The following is a 6,595-nucleotide window of genomic DNA, read 5'->3' as shown; positions in this document are numbered from 1 at the left end:
TAACATCGGAAAAATCTTTTAACAAGCGAATTGTCCTAATCTACGCAAAACCGGTCAGAGACATCCCCCGATATAGATAAAAGGTCAGAAAGTCACATTATCCAGGTTTTTTGATGATTTTGGCAGGTGGGAGCTAATTGGGGTAATTTCTCTACATTTTGCTGAAAATTGGGGGGAGGTGGGGAATCAAATTTCTTAAAATATGTTTTTGAGTCCGTGGTACATCCCCTAAGTTAGATCCAATTCAATGGAATCGATGGGACCTCTCAGCAGGACTCAGCACGAACTTATAGTGCAAAAAATGACCCAAGCGTAGCTAAAAAAACAAATCCCGGTCTTTATCTCCAATCAGAATTGGTCATCATCCTTGATGGATTTGAATAACCGGAATATGAAAAATGGTCAAAGTTAGGGGCAAAGGTGTGTTCTAAGCCCCGTAGAAGTGCGGAGGCTTGGAAAAAATTTCTGACCCCGGAATGCCACAAAATGTCCCTGGAATCGGTGCGTAATTCCATCGAGGAGTGGTCGTCTCGTCTTTAGCGTGGCATTCACGCAGGAGGAGGAAATTTTTAAGACTAAAAATTGTCTTTGAATTGAAATTTATCTGGCTTTTCGGTAAAATAAATCAGAAATTGCTAAGTTGAGATTTGCAAAAGTAATAAAGCTATATGTCATTGACACTTGAGTGTTTCCGACTATGTACATACTCTTCAAGGTATACTGTACATATTATCTACAAATGTATACATAAATGTACCGGGTTCCGCATGCTTGAATTTTTACATTTTTATCCAATCGTCTGAATAATGCATGAAATTCATGGGCATGCTTTCAAGTCGAAGCACATGTACCTGTTCAAAAATTTAGTTTTCATTCAACAGCCAGTCATCACAATTTTTGAGTGAAAATTTTCACTCACATTCAGTAATTCTCTTTCATTTCACTTCATCTTACATCATTTCTTACTTCGCCGCATGTATTAGGTAAGCATATGATGAAAAATCCTTTCATTTTAATTCATTCATCTGAAATGACGGACTACTTGATTCATTTTCATTTAAATGACAGGAAACTCATTTTCATTCACCATCATAATTGCTTATATGAATGAACGTCAACAAGAATGAGTAGAGGTGGGTGTTTTCAGGCAGAATTTTACATTCAGTGATCTGCCTGAAAGGACTGTTCTGAAATTGCATGCATGCACGTGGAACACTGTGTGCTACCTTGACAAGCCTTACACAAATATATGTCTGTATGTACCTGACCCTGGACAACGACGTACATCATGATCCAAGCCGGTAATAAATAGAATTATGCGGACGATGCTTGTAACTATTTACAATTCAGTGCCATGCTAAGATCCAGTTTGTATTCACAATTGTTACGATATTACGTAAATTGTATGGCACAACTGGAATTAAATATTAACGGACGGTATATTTATGTACATGAGTAAGACTCAATAGACAAGGTGAATAATAACATGTACACTTTTGTATAAATGTGGTGGTAGCGAAAAATCAATAAATCTACCAGTAAATGAAGTTTTTATTCTAGCAACATACATAATCACAGTCTAATTAATTTTGTACGTAAACGTTAGGTTGTTTATCCAAATTTATTCAAATTTTTAAAATTGGTCTCAAGATGCTGGAATTTCCTACCCAAGCGGCTCTCTTAAAATATGTAGATAGTAAGTCACTGACAATGCAAGTCTTTTACGTGTACAACTCAAATCTGGTTGGGACCAATTTTATTTCGTTCACCACAAAAAATAAGCATACCCGTATTTTTTCATTTTTCATAATGCGCTAATTTGAGCGCGTGGCGCGAATTTTAAAACATTTTTCAGCCAAAAGCTCGGTTTTTAAAAAATCTGTAAATTTTCGAATTTTGACGCAAATCCAAAAATTCGAAAACATGTCTCCTCACAATGATTTACCCAACTTATAAAAAATCCACCAGCAATACTTTTTGAAAATTTAAAAATTTGAAAGAGTTTATAATTTTAACGAATTTCAAAAACTGTCAAAACATTTTGAAATTCGAAATTCTAGACAATTTGATTTTTCATAAGTAAAGTAAGTCATTCTGATGAGACATGTTTTCGCCTTTTTGGATTCGAGCTAAAATTCGAAAATTCACAGAATTTTTAAAAACCGAGGTTTTGGCTGAAAAATGTTTTAAAATTCGCGCCTCGCGCTCAGATTAGCGCATTAGAAAAAATGAAAAAATACGGGTGGGCTTATTTTTTGTGGTGAACAAAATAAAATAAGTCACATTGAGATCTGAGTTGTACACGTAAAAGACTTGCATTGTAAGAAAGTATTTGGTTATTTCGTTAAAAGTAATTTCTTTACAATGGGCATCCAAACCATGTTTAAACCATACATTTTCAAAAAATATTTATTCATTTAAAGTTCATTCATTCAAAGCCTTGAAAAAAAAATTGATTCCTTCTTAACTCGTTCATAATTTGTAAAAAAAAATATTCATTTATTCAACATTTACATATTCACTATTCACCATTCCGTCATTATTCATTTTATTAAAAATTCACAGTATTAGATGAGTTTCTCAACTTTCCCTATGTAGAAAGCATTGAGTAAAAAATGAATGATGAAAAAAATATTCATTCATTATTCATTCACACGAATTGAATAGATATTCATTCGATATTCATTTATTCAAAAATCAGAACAAAATATTCATTCAAGTTTTGAATATTAAATGATTAATTTATTGATTCGTCATTAAATGAATGAATGTGAACATGCAAGGTTTACAGATTAGATATTAAGGAGTATGAGGTCACTACTTGTCGGGTCCCGATTTCGATCTTCTTTGGATATGTTGTAGTACTACATGAGTGTAGAAAAAGTGAAGGAGGGTTAGACTCCATGAGTCCATTTACGCCCGCCACACCCCCTCAAAGGCGCCCAAACCCCCAGAGTTGCCGCACTAAATTTATCGCCAAAAATCGAGTTTTGCTCAGATTTTCAAGAAATTCACATTTTTGTGATCCCAGATAGTTGCTCTTTTATATCCAATAGCAAACTCAATTTTTTTGAATTTTCGAATTTTTTCAATACATACCCTTGGTCAGAAAATCTTCGAAAATATTGAAAATTTCAAAAAAGTTGAGTTTGCTATTGGATATGATAGAGCAACTATCTGGGATCACAAAAATGTGAATTTCTTGAAAATCTGAGCAAAACTCAATTTTTGGCGATAAATTTAGTGCGGCAACTCTGGGGGTTTGGGCGCCTTTGAGGGGGTGTGGCGGGCGTAAATGGGCTCATGGAGTCTAACCCTCCTTCACATTTTCTACACTCATGTAGTACTACAACATATCCAAAGGAGATCGAAATCGGGGCACGACAAGTAGTGACCTTCTACTCCTAAGTAACATCAGCTACTTTATGCGAAAATTTTGTCCATCCGTCCGTGCGCCTGTCTGCCCGCAGGATAATGTGAGCAAATTGTGGAGGACCACTTGCACCAGGGGGTGTGGTCGGAACAAAATTAGATTTTTACATAAACTCATTGTATAGATGAAATGCAGGAAAATTGAATGTTCCCGGGATGTTGTGGTTCAGTGAGACTCCATTGTAAGCAAGTTCCTTAGGTGTGTTTACGATGGATTATTTTTTGACCCGCTAAGTTCGGGAGATCAGATCAGCAGGGTGGGTCTCAATGAATTATGCGATCTTAAAAAAAACTAACAATGCAAGTCTTTTACGTGTACAACTCAGATCTGGTTGGGACCAATTTTATTTTGTTCACCACAAAAAATAAGTACACCCGTATTTTTTCATTTTTTTTAATGCGCTAATTTGAGCGCGAGGCGCGAATTTTAAAACAGTTTTCAGCCAAAACCTGGGTTTTTAAAAATTCTGTGAATTTTCGTATTTTAGCGCGAATCCAAAAATTCGAAAATATGTGTCTTTAGAATGACTTGAAAAAAATCCATTTATTTTTTGAAAATTTAAAAATTTGAAAGAGTTTATAGTTTTAATGAACTGTCAAAACATTTTCAAATTCTAAATTCGAGATAATTGGATTTTTCATAAGTCAAGTAAGTCATTCTGAAGAGACATGTTTTCGAAATGTTGGATTCGCGCTAAAATTCGAAAATTCACAGCATTTTAAAAAACCGAGGTTTTGGCTGAAAAATGTTTTAAAATTCGCGCCCAGCGCTCAAATTAGCGCATTAAGAAAAATGAAAAAATACGAGTATGCTTATTTTTTGTGGTGAACAAAATAAAATTGGTCCCAACCAGATCTGACAATGGATGTCTCCCAACGTATGCTCACAGATTTGGACCAAATTAGCCTCAATCGATCACAAGTATGATTAGTATGCAATTTGCAAATGGAACTATCTGCCAATGTGCAGGTTTGGAGGAGATATTTGCATCCAAAGTGGGAAAATGCGCAGCAAATTTGGAAAATTTGAAATTTGCCAGCTTTGGGGGTGCGTTTTCTCATCTTTTTATGCAAATATCTCCGCCAAACCCGCGTATTGGCAGATAGTTCCATTTGCAAATTTCACACTAATTATATTTGTGATCGTTTGACGCTAGTTTCGTCCAAATCTATGAGCATACGTTGGGAGACCCCCATTGTGAGTTGTACACGTAAAAGACTTGCATTGTACGTTGCACCTACCCTGACTTCGTGGTGATGCGTGTGCAATCTGGACAAACTTCGTAAACTGGTAAATGGATAATTAAAAATATTTATCACCGGACAAGTTATCTAACAATTAGGCTGTGTGGATACATTTTACCTTGTTGGGGTGGGTTATGATTAAACTAAATACGCTTCTAGTGTCATGGATTGTAAACCAGTTTGTATTTAACTCATATTTATTGACACATGAATAAAGGATATCAAATCAAATCAAATCAAATACGTGGCTAGAAATACGGTGAGGCAGACGAGACGAGAGAAACCCTCGATCTAAAAAATACTAGATTTATGTACATATGAGCAGCAGCAAGTAGGGATGCAAATCTTTAGGAACAGGTTTATGTCTGCTGCAGACTGTCTGCAGCAGACAGTTATGCAATTTAAAAAAAATGGAGTGGTTTTACACCTATATATGTAAATAAGCCTATTTCGTGGAATTAAATATTAACGGACGGTATATTTATGTACATGAGCAAGACTCACAATGGAGGTCTCCCAACGTATGCTCACAGATTTGGACCAAACTAGCGTCAATCGATCACAAATATAATTAGCATGAAATTTGCAAATGGCACTATCTGCCAATGCGCAGGTTTGGCGGAGATATTTGCATACAAAGCGGGAAAAATGCGCTACAAATTTAGAAAATGAAAAATTTGCCTGCCTTGAGGGTGCGTTTTTTCCTCTTTTTATGCAAATATCTCGGCTAAACCTGCGCATTGGCAGATAGTCTCATTTGCAAATTTCATACTAATCATACTTGTGATCGATTCAGGCTAATTTGGTCCAAATCTGTGAGCAAATGTTGGGAGACCTCCATTGTCAGTAGGCAAGGTGAATAATAACATGTAGTACACTTTTGTATAAATGTGGTGGTAGCGAAAAATCAATAAATCTACCAGTAGATTAAAACACGCTACTATAAACCTTGTACGAACTTACGTACGTACTACCAAATTAGCACCAGTATTACATATAATATTGTGCCAATGAATATGTAATGAATAGTGGACAAATTTTTATTTCAAATCAATGAATAATGAATGCGAAATTTTTTCAAAATTTTAAATTAGATAATTTAATTTCGAAGCAAGATTTATTTTTTGGACAGGACTGTATGTACAGGGTGGTTTAAATGTCTGGATGCATTAGAGACTTTTCCGAAGGTAAAATTCGGAAATTGCCATTGGTTACCAAAATTCTGCCTCGGAAATTTAACATCGTCAGAATTTTGTCATCATTATAGTTGAGTAGTTAAGAAAAATGTCAATCTTAAAAACCCTTACCTAACAGTTATTTATGGACTTTTCCATTTGCAAAATTTTCTATTGTAGCAAGACAGTTATCATATGTAATACACTCTGTATTTCAAATATTCCAGTTTTTAAGTTGAATGAATTTTGAATGAGGGACAATTTTTTAACAGGTACATACGAGTACGTAAACATCAATGAGAGCCTATCTGTCAGGATGATTTTGTAAGGCATCGGTGTCATGATGAATTCCGCATTCAATGAAAATCTAGGATTCGCGGCGGCATCGTTGGGATCAAACATTACTTGGAATCGTTGAAAAATATTTGTCCTGGAGAGAAAACGTGTGTCCCGCACCAAATCTCTGCCGACACATTGACGATAAGAATATGTGAATGTGCATCTTTTGGTTTGACCGACCAGGCGAATTCAGCGGTGGCAATATCGATAAGGCTTTGTAGCTTGGCAGCAACTCGATTATCAACAGCAGGACCGATCATACATGTTCAAAAATATTTATTCATTCAAAATTCATTCATTCGAAGCCTTGAAAAAAATATCCATTCCTTATTCACTCATTCATAATTTGTAAAAAAAATTCATTTATTCAACATTTACATATTATTCATTATTCACCATTCCGT

The sequence above is a fragment of the Folsomia candida genome, unplaced genomic scaffold (genome assembly GCF_002217175.1).
Source record: "Folsomia candida strain VU population unplaced genomic scaffold, ASM221717v1 Fcan01_Sc036, whole genome shotgun sequence".
Classification (NCBI taxonomy): domain Eukaryota; kingdom Metazoa; phylum Arthropoda; class Collembola; order Entomobryomorpha; family Isotomidae; genus Folsomia; species Folsomia candida.
This window is presented reverse-complemented; position numbering follows the sequence as displayed.